This window comes from Astyanax mexicanus, chromosome 20 (assembly GCF_023375975.1).
Source record: "Astyanax mexicanus isolate ESR-SI-001 chromosome 20, AstMex3_surface, whole genome shotgun sequence".
Taxonomy (NCBI): Eukaryota; Metazoa; Chordata; class Actinopteri; order Characiformes; family Acestrorhamphidae; genus Astyanax; species Astyanax mexicanus.
Window position 1 is genome coordinate 10,566,421 of NC_064427.1, and position 15,458 is coordinate 10,581,878.

Here is a 15,458-nt window from a genome sequence, read left to right on the forward strand (position 1 = left end):
TACCTCTTCTTCAGGGGACAGCCCGCCTTCTGTCGGGGGTGCCTTAAGTATGGACACCAGGCCGAGGGGTGTAAAGATATGGAGTGTAAGAACTGCTTGGGGAAAGGGCACCTGGCGAAGAATTGCCAGAACCCCCGCCGCTGCAGGAGCTGTGGCGGGGAGGGACATTTAGCCCACTCCTGTCCTAGCCGGGCGCCATCCTACGCCACGGTGCTGGCTGGGGCAGGGGCGGGCGGAAGAAGGGAGGTGGCTGCCAGGAATGGAGAAGAGCCCGGATCACCAGGAGAGGCAGTAGCCACCTCCTCTCCTGTTATAGCCAGGCGCCCTACCCTGAGCTCGACCCCTCGGCCCAACGGGCAGGCACCCCCCTCCATCCCCTCCGGGAAGAGGCCTCGGGAGCGAGAGGAAAAAATTAAGAAGAGGAAGAAGGCGGGCCCCCCTGTGGCGGCGCCCGTGGGAGCCCCTCCCCCTTGTTCACCCCTGGCCCCCAAACCAGAAGAAGCCAGCCTGCCGGTGTCCGAGGATACCCCGCCAGAACCATGTGGGTCCGAGGACACCCCACCACCACCACAGGAGTACGGGGGCAGGGAGGCCCCCCCCAACGAATCAGCATATTTGGAGGGGGTGGCTCCTCTCCCCACGAATGAGAGGAGAGGTTTAGAGAGGGGCTCCCCTGTTTTAGTAGAGTTTTAATTGTTTTTTTAGTTTGGTTTTAACCCCCTTTTTTATCCTTTTATGGCAGATTTTACTATTTTAACCATCAACGTCAGAGGGCTTCGAAACGCGGTTAAGAGGGCAGCGGTGTTCCAGGATCTGGCATCTATCTCCCCGACCATTTGCTGTTTGCAAGAGGTTCACCTGCGGGACCAGAGGGACGAGGCACTTTTTTCACACCAATGGAAAAGAGGTATGGCCTACTGGAGCGTGGGTGGCGTCCATTCCTCGGGTGTGGGAATCCTGTTGGGAGACCGCACCTTTGAGAAGGTAAGCCAGTTTACCATCTATCAAGGCAGAGCACTGGGCTTAGACGCCACTTGGAGAGGCCAAAACATCCGAGTTTTGTGCATCTACGCTCCAGTAGATGCCTCGTCCCGTATTAACTTTTTAGAAGTTCTGGCCCCCTTTTGCGTGACAAATAGGCACTTAATAGTGGCAGGTGATTTTAATATAAATTTAGAGGGGGGTGATGATGTCAGCCGGAAACACTTCCAGAAGTTGTCCAGCGACTTCAGCCTTACTGACGGTTTTAAAATTTGCAACCCCGGAAACCCGGGCCATACCTGGCATAACACTCGAGGGGCACAAAGCCGCCTAGATTACATATTAGTGTCCCCCACTATAGTTGTTAAAAAAGCCTCCTTGACCCCATGGTGGTTCTCTGACCATATGATGGTAGAGGCCACAGTTTCCATTGATGCCCCCTCCATAGGTAGAGGGTATTGGAAACTGAACGTGGAGATCTTGGAGGAAAGAGAGTACCAGACTCTCTTAAGAGATCACTTCGCAGTCTGGGCAGACTGCAAGGGTGACTTTGCTTCTCCGGCTGCATGGTGGGAGCACATTAAAGAGAGAATCCGTGCTCTGTCAAACCACTATTGCAGATGCCGCAAAGCTGAAAAGCTGAAGCGGGTAAGAGATTTGGAGAAGCAATTGAAACAAGAGTATATAGACTCTAACAACGGGGGGACATTGGACCTAGATAAGGTGCAGGCCCTTAGAGCTGGGCTCAGGGTACTGCACGAAAGGTCGGCGGCTGATAGCCTGTTTAATGCCAGGGTTCAGATGGCAGAGGAGAACGAAACATGTTCTGCCTCCTTTTTTCAAAGGGTTCGGCAGGCCCGAGAGGAGAGATGTTTTACATCTCTTATAGACTCGGAAGGTAGGACCTGTTCGGACCCGGCCCGGATGATGGAGGTTGCATATGGTTTTTATTCTACGCTTTTTAACAAACGTAACACGGATCATGAAATTGGGGAGCAATTTTTGTCGCACCTAGAGACGCGCCTTCCGAGCACGGCTCGAGACAGCCTAGAGACCCCCTTTACTCTGATGGAACTGACCGATGTACTTGGGAAAATGAACCGGCGTAAGGTCCCGGGCTTAGATGGGCTCCCAGTAGAATTTTATTCTACCTTCTGGGATGTCCTCGGCCCGGTGATGGTGGAGGTAGCCGAGGATGTGCACCGACAGGGCAGGCTCACAGAGAGCATGCGGTCAGGAGCTCTCTCCTTGTTGTACAAGAAAGGAGATCCGAGAGATCTAGCTAATTGGAGACCCCTGACCATGCTGTGCGTTGATCTTAAGATCTTCGCCAAAGCCCTGACAGAGCGCCTGAAGAAATCCATGTCATGCCTGATCCACAGTGACCAGACCTGTGGGGTCCCAGGGAGATCGGCAACCTGGAATCTCCACCTAATCAGGGATGCCATCTCCTGGGTTGGAGACAGAAATGTCCCGCTGGCGCTGGTGAGCTTAGATCAGGAAAAGGCCTTCGATCGAGTGGACCACCGCTTCCTCAAGAGGGTGTTGACGACACTAGGGTTTGGGCCCAAGTTCCTTAGATGGCTTTTTACGTTATACGCTGAGGTTGGTAGCCGTGTTTCCATCAATGGCCACCTGAGCGATTTAGTACCGCAAGTGAGTGGAGTGCGACAGGGGTGTCCTCTTTCCCCTTTACTCTACGCGCTCTATATAGAGCCACTTGCAGCAGCCATCAGAGCCCACCCAGAGATAGATGGTCTCCCCCTCCCGGGGGGCGGAGGAAAAGTGGTCAAATTGGCCCAGTATGCAGACGACACTACGTTGTTTGTATGCTCGGATCGGTCACTCAGGTTGGCCTTAGACATGGTGCAGGCGTTCGGTAGAGCCTCCGGTGCGGCATTGAACCTTGGCAAGTCGGTAGCCAAGTATTTTGGCAGTTGGACGGATCGAAGGGACATTGTTGGAGGTTTGGCCCTCAGCGATGGTCCTTTAAAGATCTTGGGGGTCTCCTTCATGGCAGAAGGGGCTGCTCGAGCCAACTGGGAAGAGCGTTTAGCTCTGGCCAGGCGCAAGATGGGGCTGTGGAAAGCTAGGTCCCTGTCCTTTCTGGGTAAGGTACTGGCATTAAAAGTAGATGTCCTCCCCTCACTGCTGTATTTGGCTCATGTCTACCCCATGCCCCGCTGCATGCGGCGTGGGCTCACCAAAGACGTTTTTAGTCTCGTCTGGGGTGGCAGATATGAGTATGTTAAGAGGGAAGTGATGTACCTGGGAAAGGACAAGGGGGGGAGGGATGTACCTGATTTCCCTCTCAAGCTGGATTGCCTGTTTTCTGCTCAGCTCTGTGCACGCCTGGCAGCTCCCCTAGTACACCCCCACCAATATTTTGTGCGGTTGTGGCTGTCCTGGCCAATGCGGTCTCTAGTGAGTACGTGGTCCAACTCCTGCCCTAAGGCTGAGACCCTACCGGATCACTATAAGCACCTGGTTAGATGGAACAGGTTGCTCCCGGCGGGGTTGAAGCCCGAGACCTTTGTTAGGCACCGGGCGTTGTATAAAGCCGTTCTGGAGGCCCGAGGTACTCGCACTGTGGTGGGTTTGGAGAGGGACACTTGGTCTAGAGTACAGCCTAAAGGGTTAGACAACCGGCTGCAGGACCTGAATTGGCAATGTGTTCATGGCAAGTTGCCAGTCAGGGATGTTCTGTATAGGCACGGGCTCACCAGACACCCGCGCTGCCCCAGAGCCACATGTGCCAAGGAGGAAACTCTTGGTCACGTGTTTTGGGACTGTGGGTATGCGCAGGTGATCTGGACCAGGATAGCCGACCTATGCAGGGCATTTGACCCGCAGTTTGTTTTGACCAGGGAAAAGGTCATACGTGGGTGGCCTCAGGATACCAGGTCTCCCTTCTTGTCCCAGATGTGGTTGGTGGTGAGCATTACCAAGCGAGAGCTTTGGAACGCTCGCACCGACCTCATCCGTAGAGGGACAAACCTGGAAACCGAGGGAATGTATAGAAGGATCCGGGCTGATTTGTTTTTCCGGATGGAGTTAGATGTCATCCGGTGGGGGTACCACGCAGCGAAAGAGAGGTGGAAGGGCCTCTTTGAGCTGTAGTTCCCGCTGTTGGAAAGACACGACTCCATCCCGTGATTCAATGAATCACTTTTGGTTTTAAATTTATCTGCCTTTTATATAGGAGGGGTTTTAACTGCTTTTTTTGATTTGTTCGTTTGCCCAGGCACAGCCTACACATGATATAGAGAAGTGATTTTTGAGTAGAAAATATTGTTTAATTTCATTTAGAATTTTAAAATCTAAATAAGTTATTTTTTAAGGGTTTATGTTTTAGATAATAAATTTTGTTTTAAAATTTTATGGGAATGATGAAAGAAAAGTAACCTAGTGTAGAACAATATACTGGTGAAATGATTTCTGACCCAGAAAAAAAAAAAAAAAAAAAAAATCTGTTCTTATCAGTTTAATATCTGATACGCCCTCTATATGAGGGCTACATATTAAATGGATTTTTAGAACAGGGAGCCAGAACAGGAGCTTGCTCCTTCTGCTCCACGCATCGACCTGGTATTGCAGTACCTCCAGGAGCGGTGCACCTTCCTTACAGCGGTGCAAAGAAAGAAGAAACGACTGGGTCGTTGGCTGAGTACTTGAAGAGTGCTTGACTTTTTGTGGGGGAGGGGTCGGTTCTTGTGATTTGTCTTGTGTTTTTTGAAGTGAATGAATGCATGTTTGTGTTGTTGTTCTTGTTCTGTTTATTTATTTATTTATTTATTTATTTAACGACGTTGTTTCCGGCAGGGGGGAGGGTCTTTTTCGAGCGCGTTCCGTTTTCCCTCCGTTTTTGTTCTTTTTTTTTTTTTTTTTTTTTTTTTTTTTTTACATTTTTTTTCTTATTTTGTTATATGTGATATGTCGTTTAGCTGGTCTCTTTGTGTTCTTTTGTGTCCCTTTGTGCTCTTTAGGCAACCGAGACTGTACCCGCCCAGGCGTGACATCATCAGGAATCGGGCGCGTTAACTGGAGGAAAAGACAGAAAAGTCGACGGTTGCCTTCCCTCTCGAGCTTCCTTCGCTCCCTGCCTTCCTCCAGCTGTCTCGGCCCTTTTTGGACCTCGGAGGGCTCTGCGGAGTTACGGGTATAGCTCGGGTTTCTCTTCATTCACGTATAAATCTTTCGCCTTTTACTAAAGATTTCCGTGGAGAGGAACGTTGACGAGTATTGTTTATTTTTTGAAGGCTTTGCTTTTAGCAAAGCTGCATATTTTGGTCAATAAAAGAAATCAAATAAATAAATAAATAAATAAATAAAGAATGAAAGAAAGAAAGAAAGAAAAGGAAAGGAAAAAGTCAAACCTCTTTGAACAACGGCTAGAGTAGGGAGGCATTAATTGGCTGAGAAATCTGCTGGCTTCGCCGCTTAGTAGCTACATAGTAAAAAGAAGGGCCCCGCAACCAGGTGGCGATATTCGGGTTATCGCTTCTCGGCCTTTTGGCTAAGATCAAGTGTAGTATCTGTTCTTATCAGTTTAATATCTGATACGCCCTCTATATGAGGGCTACATATTAAATGGATTTTTAGAACAGGGAGCCAGAACAGGAGCTTGCTCCTTCTGCTCCACGCATCGACCTGGTATTGCAGTACCTCCAGGAGCGGTGCACCTTCCTTACAGCGGTGCAAAGAAAGAAGAAACGACTGGGTCGTTGGCTGAGTACTTGAAGAGTGCTTGACTTTTTGTGGGGGAGGGGTCGGTTCTTGTGATTTGTCTTGTGTTTTTTGAAGTGAATGAATGCATGTTTGTGTTGTTGTTCTTGTTCTGTTTATTTATTTATTTATTTATTTATTTAACGACGTTGTTTCCGGCAGGGGGGAGGGTCTTTTTCGAGCGCGTTCCGTTTTCCCTCCGTTTTTGTTCTTTTTTTTTTTTTTTTTTTTTTTTTTTTTTTACATTTTTTTTCTTATTTTGTTATATGTGATATGTCGTTTAGCTGGTCTCTTTGTGTTCTTTTGTGTCCCTTTGTGCTCTTTAGGCAACCGAGACTGTACCCGCCCAGGCGTGACATCATCAGGAATCGGGCGCGTTAACTGGAGGAAAAGACAGAAAAGTCGACGGTTGCCTTCCCTCTCGAGCTTCCTTCGCTCCCTGCCTTCCTCCAGCTGTCTCGGCCCTTTTTGGACCTCGGAGGGCTCTGCGGAGTTACGGGTATAGCTCGGGTTTCTCTTCATTCACGTATAAATCTTTCGCCTTTTACTAAAGATTTCCGTGGAGAGGAACGTTGACGAGTATTGTTTATTTTTTGAAGGCTTTGCTTTTAGCAAAGCTGCATATTTTGGTCAATAAAAGAAATCAAATAAATAAATAAATAAATAAATAAAGAATGAAAGAAAGAAAGAAAGAAAAGGAAAGGAAAAAGTCAAACCTCTTTGAACAACGGCTAGAGTAGGGAGGCATTAATTGGCTGAGAAATCTGCTGGCTTCGCCGCTTAGTAGCTACATAGTAAAAAGAAGGGCCCCGCAACCAGGTGGCGATATTCGGGTTATCGCTTCTCGGCCTTTTGGCTAAGATCAAGTGTAGTATCTGTTCTTATCAGTTTAATATCTGATACGCCCTCTATATGAGGGCTACATATTAAATGGATTTTTAGAACAGGGAGCCAGAACAGGAGCTTGCTCCTTCTGCTCCACGCATCGACCTGGTATTGCAGTACCTCCAGGAGCGGTGCACCTTCCTTACAGCGGTGCAAAGAAAGAAGAAACGACTGGGTCGTTGGCTGAGTACTTGAAGAGTGCTTGACTTTTTGTGGGGGAGGGGTCGGTTCTTGTGATTTGTCTTGTGTTTTTTGAAGTGAATGAATGCATGTTTGTGTTGTTGTTCTTGTTCTGTTTATTTATTTATTTATTTATTTATTTAACGACGTTGTTTCCGGCAGGGGGGAGGGTCTTTTTCGAGCGCGTTCCGTTTTCCCTCCGTTTTTGTTCTTTTTTTTTTTTTTTTTTTTTTTTTTTTTTTACATTTTTTTTCTTATTTTGTTATATGTGATATGTCGTTTAGCTGGTCTCTTTGTGTTCTTTTGTGTCCCTTTGTGCTCTTTAGGCAACCGAGACTGTACCCGCCCAGGCGTGACATCATCAGGAATCGGGCGCGTTAACTGGAGGAAAAGACAGAAAAGTCGACGGTTGCCTTCCCTCTCGAGCTTCCTTCGCTCCCTGCCTTCCTCCAGCTGTCTCGGCCCTTTTTGGACCTCGGAGGGCTCTGCGGAGTTACGGGTATAGCTCGGGTTTCTCTTCATTCACGTATAAATCTTTCGCCTTTTACTAAAGATTTCCGTGGAGAGGAACGTTGACGAGTATTGTTTATTTTTTGAAGGCTTTGCTTTTAGCAAAGCTGCATATTTTGGTCAATAAAAGAAATCAAATAAATAAATAAATAAATAAATAAAGAATGAAAGAAAGAAAGAAAGAAAAGGAAAGGAAAAAGTCAAACCTCTTTGAACAACGGCTAGAGTAGGGAGGCATTAATTGGCTGAGAAATCTGCTGGCTTCGCCGCTTAGTAGCTACATAGTAAAAAGAAGGGCCCCGCAACCAGGTGGCGATATTCGGGTTATCGCTTCTCGGCCTTTTGGCTAAGATCAAGTGTAGTATCTGTTCTTATCAGTTTAATATCTGATACGCCCTCTATATGAGGGCTACATATTAAATGGATTTTTAGAACAGGGAGCCAGAACAGGAGCTTGCTCCTTCTGCTCCACGCATCGACCTGGTATTGCAGTACCTCCAGGAGCGGTGCACCTTCCTTACAGCGGTGCAAAGAAAGAAGAAACGACTGGGTCGTTGGCTGAGTACTTGAAGAGTGCTTGACTTTTTGTGGGGGAGGGGTCGGTTCTTGTGATTTGTCTTGTGTTTTTTGAAGTGAATGAATGCATGTTTGTGTTGTTGTTCTTGTTCTGTTTATTTATTTATTTATTTATTTATTTAACGACGTTGTTTCCGGCAGGGGGGAGGGTCTTTTTCGAGCGCGTTCCGTTTTCCCTCCGTTTTTGTTCTTTTTTTTTTTTTTTTTTTTTTTTTTTTTTACATTTTTTTTCTTATTTTGTTATATGTGATATGTCGTTTAGCTGGTCTCTTTGTGTTCTTTTGTGTCCCTTTGTGCTCTTTAGGCAACCGAGACTGTACCCGCCCAGGCGTGACATCATCAGGAATCGGGCGCGTTAACTGGAGGAAAAGACAGAAAAGTCGACGGTTGCCTTCCCTCTCGAGCTTCCTTCGCTCCCTGCCTTCCTCCAGCTGTCTCGGCCCTTTTTGGACCTCGGAGGGCTCTGCGGAGTTACGGGTATAGCTCGGGTTTCTCTTCATTCACGTATAAATCTTTCGCCTTTTACTAAAGATTTCCGTGGAGAGGAACGTTGACGAGTATTGTTTATTTTTTGAAGGCTTTGCTTTTAGCAAAGCTGCATATTTTGGTCAATAAAAGAAATCAAATAAATAAATAAATAAATAAATAAAGAATGAAAAGAAAGAAAGAAAGAAAAGGAAAGGAAAAAGTCAAACCTCTTTGAACAACGGCTAGAGTAGGGAGGCATTAATTGGCTGAGAAATCTGCTGGCTTCGCCGCTTAGTAGCTACATAGTAAAAAGAAGGGCCCCGCAACCAGGTGGCGATATTCGGGTTATCGCTTCTCGGCCTTTTGGCTAAGATCAAGTGTAGTATCTGTTCTTATCAGTTTAATATCTGATACGCCCTCTATATGAGGGCTACATATTAAATGGATTTTTAGAACAGGGAGCCAGAACAGGAGCTTGCTCCTTCTGCTCCACGCATCGACCTGGTATTGCAGTACCTCCAGGAGCGGTGCACCTTCCTTACAGCGGTGCAAAGAAAGAAGAAACGACTGGGTCGTTGGCTGAGTACTTGAAGAGTGCTTGACTTTTTGTGGGGGAGGGGTCGGTTCTTGTGATTTGTCTTGTGTTTTTTGAAGTGAATGAATGCATGTTTGTGTTGTTGTTCTTGTTCTGTTTATTTATTTATTTATTTATTTATTTAACGACGTTGTTTCCGGCAGGGGGGAGGGTCTTTTTCGAGCGCGTTCCGTTTTCCCTCCGTTTTTGTTCTTTTTTTTTTTTTTTTTTTTTTTTTTTTTTACATTTTTTTTCTTATTTTGTTATATGTGATATGTCGTTTAGCTGGTCTCTTTGTGTTCTTTTGTGTCCCTTTGTGCTCTTTAGGCAACCGAGACTGTACCCGCCCAGGCGTGACATCATCAGGAATCGGGCGCGTTAACTGGAGGAAAAGACAGAAAAGTCGACGGTTGCCTTCCCTCTCGAGCTTCCTTCGCTCCCTGCCTTCCTCCAGCTGTCTCGGCCCTTTTTGGACCTCGGAGGGCTCTGCGGAGTTACGGGTATAGCTCGGGTTTCTCTTCATTCACGTATAAATCTTTCGCCTTTTACTAAAGATTTCCGTGGAGAGGAACGTTGACGAGTATTGTTTATTTTTTGAAGGCTTTGCTTTTAGCAAAGCTGCATATTTTGGTCAATAAAAGAAATCAAATAAATAAATAAATAAATAAAGAATGAAAGAAAGAAAGAAAGAAAGAAAGAAAGAAAGAAAGAAAAGGAAAGGAAAAAGTCAAACCTCTTTGAACAACGGCTAGAGTAGGGAGGCATTAATTGGCTGAGAAATCTGCTGGCTTCGCCGCTTAGTAGCTACATAGTAAAAAGAAGGGCCCCGCAACCAGGTGGCGATATTCGGGTTATCGCTTCTCGGCCTTTTGGCTAAGATCAAGTGTAGTATCTGTTCTTATCAGTTTAATATCTGATACGCCCTCTATATGAGGGCTACATATTAAATGGATTTTTAGAACAGGGAGCCAGAACAGGAGCTTGCTCCTTCTGCTCCACGCATCGACCTGGTATTGCAGTACCTCCAGGAGCGGTGCACCTTCCTTACAGCGGTGCAAAGAAAGAAGAAACGACTGGGTCGTTGGCTGAGTACTTGAAGAGTGCTTGACTTTTTGTGGGGGAGGGGTCGGTTCTTGTGATTTGTCTTGTGTTTTTTGAAGTGAATGAATGCATGTTTGTGTTGTTGTTCTTGTTCTGTTTATTTATTTATTTATTTATTTATTTAACGACGTTGTTTCCGGCAGGGGGGAGGGTCTTTTTCGAGCGCGTTCCGTTTTCCCTCCGTTTTTGTTCTTTTTTTTTTTTTTTTTTTTTTTTTTTTTTTACATTTTTTTTCTTATTTTGTTATATGTGATATGTCGTTTAGCTGGTCTCTTTGTGTTCTTTTGTGTCCCTTTGTGCTCTTTAGGCAACCGAGACTGTACCCGCCCAGGCGTGACATCATCAGGAATCGGGCGCGTTAACTGGAGGAAAAGACAGAAAAGTCGACGGTTGCCTTCCCTCTCGAGCTTCCTTCGCTCCCTGCCTTCCTCCAGCTGTCTCGGCCCTTTTTGGACCTCGGAGGGCTCTGCGGAGTTACGGGTATAGCTCGGGTTTCTCTTCATTCACGTATAAATCTTTCGCCTTTTACTAAAGATTTCCGTGGAGAGGAACGTTGACGAGTATTGTTTATTTTTTGAAGGCTTTGCTTTTAGCAAAGCTGCATATTTTGGTCAATAAAAGAAATCAAATAAATAAATAAATAAATAAATAAAGAATGAAAGAAAGAAAGAAAGAAAGAAAAGGAAAGGAAAAAGTCAAACCTCTTTGAACAACGGCTAGAGTAGGGAGGCATTAATTGGCTGAGAAATCTGCTGGCTTCGCCGCTTAGTAGCTACATAGTAAAAAGAAGGGCCCCGCAACCAGGTGGCGATATTCGGGTTATCGCTTCTCGGCCTTTTGGCTAAGATCAAGTGTAGTATCTGTTCTTATCAGTTTAATATCTGATACGCCCTCTATATGAGGGCTACATATTAAATGGATTTTTAGAACAGGGAGCCAGAACAGGAGCTTGCTCCTTCTGCTCCACGCATCGACCTGGTATTGCAGTACCTCCAGGAGCGGTGCACCTTCCTTACAGCGGTGCAAAGAAAGAAGAAACGACTGGGTCGTTGGCTGAGTACTTGAAGAGTGCTTGATTTTTTGTGGGGGAGGGGTCGGTTCTTGTGATTTGTCTTGTGTTTTTTGAAGTGAATGAATGCATGTTTGTGTTGTTGTTCTTGTTCTGTTTATTTATTTATTTATTTATTTATTTAATGACGTTGTTTCCGGCAGGGGGGAGGGTCTTTTTCGAGCGCGTTCCGTTTTCCCTCCGTTTTTGTTCTTTTTTTTTTTTTTTTTTTTTTTTTTTTACATTTTTTCTTATTTTGTTATATGTGATATGTCGTTTAGCTGGTCTCTTTGTGTTCTTTTGTGTCCCTTTGTGCTCTTTAGGCAACCGAGACTGTACCCGCCCAGGCGTGACATCATCAGGAATCGGGCGCGTTAACTGGAGGAAAAGACAGAAAAGTCGACGGTTGCCTTCCCTCTCGAGCTTCCTTCGCTCCCTGCCTTCCTCCAGCTGTCTCGGCCCTTTTTGGACCTCGGAGGGCTCTGCGGAGTTACGGGTATAGCTCGGGTTTCTCTTCATTCACGTATAAATCTTTCGCCTTTTACTAAAGATTTCCGTGGAGAGGAACGTTGACGAGTATTGTTTATTTTTTGAAGGCTTTGCTTTTAGCAAAGCTGCATATTTTGGTCAATAAAAGAAATCAAATAAATAAATAAATAAATAAATAAAGAATGAAAGAAAGAAAGAAAGAAAGAAAAGGAAAGGAAAAAGTCAAACCTCTTTGAACAACGGCTAGAGTAGGGAGGCATTAATTGGCTGAGAAATCTGCTGGCTTCGCCGCTTAGTAGCTACATAGTAAAAAGAAGGGCCCCGCAACCAGGTGGCGATATTCGGGTTATCGCTTCTCGGCCTTTTGGCTAAGATCAAGTGTAGTATCTGTTCTTATCAGTTTAATATCTGATACGCCCTCTATATGAGGGCTACATATTAAATGGATTTTTAGAACAGGGAGCCAGAACAGGAGCTTGCTCCTTCTGCTCCACGCATCGACCTGGTATTGCAGTACCTCCAGGAGCGGTGCACCTTCCTTACAGCGGTGCAAAGAAAGAAGAAACGACTGGGTCGTTGGCTGAGTACTTGAAGAGTGCTTGATTTTTTGTGGGGGAGGGGTCGGTTCTTGTGATTTGTCTTGTGTTTTTTGAAGTGAATGAATGCATGTTTGTGTTGTTGTTCTTGTTCTGTTTATTTATTTATTTATTTATTTATTTAACGACGTTGTTTCCGGCAGGGGGGAGGGTCTTTTTCGAGCGCGTTCCGTTTTCCCTCCGTTTTTGTTCTTTTTTTTTTTTTTTTTTTTTTTTTTTTTTACATTTTTTTTCTTATTTTGTTATATGTGATATGTCGTTTAGCTGGTCTCTTTGTGTTCTTTTGTGTCCCTTTGTGCTCTTTAGGCAACCGAGACTGTACCCGCCCAGGCGTGACATCATCAGGAATCGGGCGCGTTAACTGGAGGAAAAGACAGAAAAGTCGACGGTTGCCTTCCCTCTCGAGCTTCCTTCGCTCCCTGCCTTCCTCCAGCTGTCTCGGCCCTTTTTGGACCTCGGAGGGCTCTGCGGAGTTACGGGTATAGCTCGGGTTTCTCTTCATTCACGTATAAATCTTTCGCCTTTTACTAAAGATTTCCGTGGAGAGGAACGTTGACGAGTATTGTTTATTTTTTGAAGGCTTTGCTTTTAGCAAAGCTGCATATTTTGGTCAATAAAAGAAATCAAATAAATAAATAAATAAATAAATAAAGAATGAAAGAAAGAAAGAAAGAAAAGGAAAGGAAAAAGTCAAACCTCTTTGAACAACGGCTAGAGTAGGGAGGCATTAATTGGCTGAGAAATCTGCTGGCTTCGCCGCTTAGTAGCTACATAGTAAAAAGAAGGGCCCCGCAACCAGGTGGCGATATTCGGGTTATCGCTTCTCGGCCTTTTGGCTAAGATCAAGTGTAGTATCTGTTCTTATCAGTTTAATATCTGATACGCCCTCTATATGAGGGCTACATATTAAATGGATTTTTAGAACAGGGAGCCAGAACAGGAGCTTGCTCCTTCTGCTCCACGCATCGACCTGGTATTGCAGTACCTCCAGGAGCGGTGCACCTTCCTTACAGCGGTGCAAAGAAAGAAGAAACGACTGGGTCGTTGGCTGAGTACTTGAAGAGTGCTTGATTTTTTGTGGGGGAGGGGTCGGTTCTTGTGATTTGTCTTGTGTTTTTTGAAGTGAATGAATGCATGTTTGTGTTGTTGTTCTTGTTCTGTTTATTTATTTATTTATTTATTTATTTAATGACGTTGTTTCCGGCAGGGGGGAGGGTCTTTTTCGAGCGCGTTCCGTTTTCCCTCCGTTTTTGTTCTTTTTTTTTTTTTTTTTTTTTTTTTTTTACATTTTTTCTTATTTTGTTATATGTGATATGTCGTTTAGCTGGTCTCTTTGTGTTCTTTTGTGTCCCTTTGTGCTCTTTAGGCAACCGAGACTGTACCCGCCCAGGCGTGACATCATCAGGAATCGGGCGCGTTAACTGGAGGAAAAGACAGAAAAGTCGACGGTTGCCTTCCCTCTCGAGCTTCCTTCGCTCCCTGCCTTCCTCCAGCTGTCTCGGCCCTTTTTGGACCTCGGAGGGCTCTGCGGAGTTACGGGTATAGCTCGGGTTTCTCTTCATTCACGTATAAATCTTTCGCCTTTTACTAAAGATTTCCGTGGAGAGGAACGTTGACGAGTATTGTTTATTTTTTGAAGGCTTTGCTTTTAGCAAAGCTGCATATTTTGGTCAATAAAAGAAATCAAATAAATAAATAAATAAATAAATAAAGAATGAAAGAAAGAAAGAAAGAAAGAAAAGGAAAGGAAAAAGTCAAACCTCTTTGAACAACGGCTAGAGTAGGGAGGCATTAATTGGCTGAGAAATCTGCTGGCTTCGCCGCTTAGTAGCTACATAGTAAAAAGAAGGGCCCCGCAACCAGGTGGCGATATTCGGGTTATCGCTTCTCGGCCTTTTGGCTAAGATCAAGTGTAGTATCTGTTCTTATCAGTTTAATATCTGATACGCCCTCTATATGAGGGCTACATATTAAATGGATTTTTAGAACAGGGAGCCAGAACAGGAGCTTGCTCCTTCTGCTCCACGCATCGACCTGGTATTGCAGTACCTCCAGGAGCGGTGCACCTTCCTTACAGCGGTGCAAAGAAAGAAGAAACGACTGGGTCGTTGGCTGAGTACTTGAAGAGTGCTTGATTTTTTGTGGGGGAGGGGTCGGTTCTTGTGATTTGTCTTGTGTTTTTTGAAGTGAATGAATGCATGTTTGTGTTGTTGTTCTTGTTCTGTTTATTTATTTATTTATTTATTTATTTAACGACGTTGTTTCCGGCAGGGGGGAGGGTCTTTTTCGAGCGCGTTCCGTTTTCCCTCCGTTTTTGTTCTTTTTTTTTTTTTTTTTTTTTTTTTTTTTTTACATTTTTTTTCTTATTTTGTTATATGTGATATGTCGTTTAGCTGGTCTCTTTGTGTTCTTTTGTGTCCCTTTGTGCTCTTTAGGCAACCGAGACTGTACCCGCCCAGGCGTGACATCATCAGGAATCGGGCGCGTTAACTGGAGGAAAAGACAGAAAAGTCGACGGTTGCCTTCCCTCTCGAGCTTCCTTCGCTCCCTGCCTTCCTCCAGCTGTCTCGGCCCTTTTTGGACCTCGGAGGGCTCTGCGGAGTTACGGGTATAGCTCGGGTTTCTCTTCATTCACGTATAAATCTTTCGCCTTTTACTAAAGATTTCCGTGGAGAGGAACGTTGACGAGTATTGTTTATTTTTTGAAGGCTTTGCTTTTAGCAAAGCTGCATATTTTGGTCAATAAAAGAAATCAAATAAATAAATAAATAAATAAATAAAGAATGAAAGAAAGAAAGAAAGAAAAGGAAAGGAAAAAGTCAAACCTCTTTGAACAACGGCTAGAGTAGGGAGGCATTAATTGGCTGAGAAATCTGCTGGCTTCGCCGCTTAGTAGCTACATAGTAAAAAGAAGGGCCCCGCAACCAGGTGGCGATATTCGGGTTATCGCTTCTCGGCCTTTTGGCTAAGATCAAGTGTAGTATCTGTTCTTATCAGTTTAATATCTGATACGCCCTCTATATGAGGGCTACATATTAAATGGATTTTTAGAACAGGGAGCCAGAACAGGAGCTTGCTCCTTCTGCTCCACGCATCGACCTGGTATTGCAGTACCTCCAGGAGCGGTGCACCTTCCTTACAGCGGTGCAAAGAAAGAAGAAACGACTGGGTCGTTGGCTGAGTACTTGAAGAGTGCTTGATTTTTTGTGGGGGAGGGGTCGGTTCTTGTGATTTGTCTTGTGTTTTTTGAAGTGAATGAATGCATGTTTGTGTTGTTGTTCTTGTTCTGTTTATTTATTTATTTATTTATTTATTTAATGACGTT

General features: G+C 45.0%; 21 non-coding genes across 21 annotated transcripts; all 21 read left to right on the forward strand.

Annotated features, from left to right (window-relative positions):
• Window positions 1-4,412: 4,412 nt before the first annotated feature.
• LOC125785058 (U2 spliceosomal RNA) lies at window positions 4,413-4,603 on the forward strand. Its single transcript, XR_007427689.1, has one exon. It is a non-coding gene; the product is annotated as a U2 spliceosomal RNA (small nuclear RNA).
• Window positions 4,604-5,143: 540 nt separating this feature from the next.
• Window positions 5,144-5,260, forward strand: LOC125785103 (U5 spliceosomal RNA). The gene has a single exon (XR_007427733.1). It is a non-coding gene; the product is annotated as a U5 spliceosomal RNA (small nuclear RNA).
• A 217-nt stretch (window positions 5,261-5,477) lies between these two features.
• Window positions 5,478-5,668, forward strand: LOC125785217 (U2 spliceosomal RNA). Its single transcript, XR_007427845.1, has one exon. It is a non-coding gene; the product is annotated as a U2 spliceosomal RNA (small nuclear RNA).
• Window positions 5,669-6,208: 540 nt separating this feature from the next.
• Window positions 6,209-6,325, forward strand: LOC125785105 (U5 spliceosomal RNA). Its single transcript, XR_007427735.1, has one exon. It is a non-coding gene; the product is annotated as a U5 spliceosomal RNA (small nuclear RNA).
• A 217-nt stretch (window positions 6,326-6,542) lies between these two features.
• On the forward strand, window positions 6,543-6,733 carry LOC125785228 (U2 spliceosomal RNA). Its single transcript, XR_007427856.1, has one exon. It is a non-coding gene; the product is annotated as a U2 spliceosomal RNA (small nuclear RNA).
• Window positions 6,734-7,273: 540 nt separating this feature from the next.
• LOC125785106 (U5 spliceosomal RNA) lies at window positions 7,274-7,390 on the forward strand. Its single transcript, XR_007427736.1, has one exon. It is a non-coding gene; the product is annotated as a U5 spliceosomal RNA (small nuclear RNA).
• Window positions 7,391-7,607: 217 nt separating this feature from the next.
• On the forward strand, window positions 7,608-7,798 carry LOC125785239 (U2 spliceosomal RNA). Its single transcript, XR_007427867.1, has one exon. It is a non-coding gene; the product is annotated as a U2 spliceosomal RNA (small nuclear RNA).
• Window positions 7,799-8,337: 539 nt separating this feature from the next.
• On the forward strand, window positions 8,338-8,454 carry LOC125785107 (U5 spliceosomal RNA). Its single transcript, XR_007427737.1, has one exon. It is a non-coding gene; the product is annotated as a U5 spliceosomal RNA (small nuclear RNA).
• Window positions 8,455-8,672: 218 nt separating this feature from the next.
• Window positions 8,673-8,863, forward strand: LOC125785250 (U2 spliceosomal RNA). The gene has a single exon (XR_007427878.1). It is a non-coding gene; the product is annotated as a U2 spliceosomal RNA (small nuclear RNA).
• A 539-nt stretch (window positions 8,864-9,402) lies between these two features.
• Window positions 9,403-9,519, forward strand: LOC125785108 (U5 spliceosomal RNA). Its single transcript, XR_007427738.1, has one exon. It is a non-coding gene; the product is annotated as a U5 spliceosomal RNA (small nuclear RNA).
• A 233-nt stretch (window positions 9,520-9,752) lies between these two features.
• LOC125785261 (U2 spliceosomal RNA) lies at window positions 9,753-9,943 on the forward strand. The gene has a single exon (XR_007427889.1). It is a non-coding gene; the product is annotated as a U2 spliceosomal RNA (small nuclear RNA).
• A 540-nt stretch (window positions 9,944-10,483) lies between these two features.
• Window positions 10,484-10,600, forward strand: LOC125785109 (U5 spliceosomal RNA). The gene has a single exon (XR_007427739.1). It is a non-coding gene; the product is annotated as a U5 spliceosomal RNA (small nuclear RNA).
• Window positions 10,601-10,821: 221 nt separating this feature from the next.
• Window positions 10,822-11,012, forward strand: LOC125785263 (U2 spliceosomal RNA). Its single transcript, XR_007427891.1, has one exon. It is a non-coding gene; the product is annotated as a U2 spliceosomal RNA (small nuclear RNA).
• Window positions 11,013-11,547: 535 nt separating this feature from the next.
• Window positions 11,548-11,664, forward strand: LOC125785110 (U5 spliceosomal RNA). The gene has a single exon (XR_007427740.1). It is a non-coding gene; the product is annotated as a U5 spliceosomal RNA (small nuclear RNA).
• Window positions 11,665-11,885: 221 nt separating this feature from the next.
• Window positions 11,886-12,076, forward strand: LOC125785264 (U2 spliceosomal RNA). The gene has a single exon (XR_007427892.1). It is a non-coding gene; the product is annotated as a U2 spliceosomal RNA (small nuclear RNA).
• Window positions 12,077-12,615: 539 nt separating this feature from the next.
• On the forward strand, window positions 12,616-12,732 carry LOC125785111 (U5 spliceosomal RNA). Its single transcript, XR_007427741.1, has one exon. It is a non-coding gene; the product is annotated as a U5 spliceosomal RNA (small nuclear RNA).
• A 217-nt stretch (window positions 12,733-12,949) lies between these two features.
• Window positions 12,950-13,140, forward strand: LOC125785265 (U2 spliceosomal RNA). Its single transcript, XR_007427893.1, has one exon. It is a non-coding gene; the product is annotated as a U2 spliceosomal RNA (small nuclear RNA).
• A 535-nt stretch (window positions 13,141-13,675) lies between these two features.
• Window positions 13,676-13,792, forward strand: LOC125785112 (U5 spliceosomal RNA). The gene has a single exon (XR_007427742.1). It is a non-coding gene; the product is annotated as a U5 spliceosomal RNA (small nuclear RNA).
• Window positions 13,793-14,013: 221 nt separating this feature from the next.
• Window positions 14,014-14,204, forward strand: LOC125785266 (U2 spliceosomal RNA). The gene has a single exon (XR_007427894.1). It is a non-coding gene; the product is annotated as a U2 spliceosomal RNA (small nuclear RNA).
• A 540-nt stretch (window positions 14,205-14,744) lies between these two features.
• LOC125785113 (U5 spliceosomal RNA) lies at window positions 14,745-14,861 on the forward strand. The gene has a single exon (XR_007427743.1). It is a non-coding gene; the product is annotated as a U5 spliceosomal RNA (small nuclear RNA).
• A 217-nt stretch (window positions 14,862-15,078) lies between these two features.
• On the forward strand, window positions 15,079-15,269 carry LOC125785267 (U2 spliceosomal RNA). Its single transcript, XR_007427895.1, has one exon. It is a non-coding gene; the product is annotated as a U2 spliceosomal RNA (small nuclear RNA).
• The last annotated feature ends 189 nt before the right edge of the window (window positions 15,270-15,458 follow it).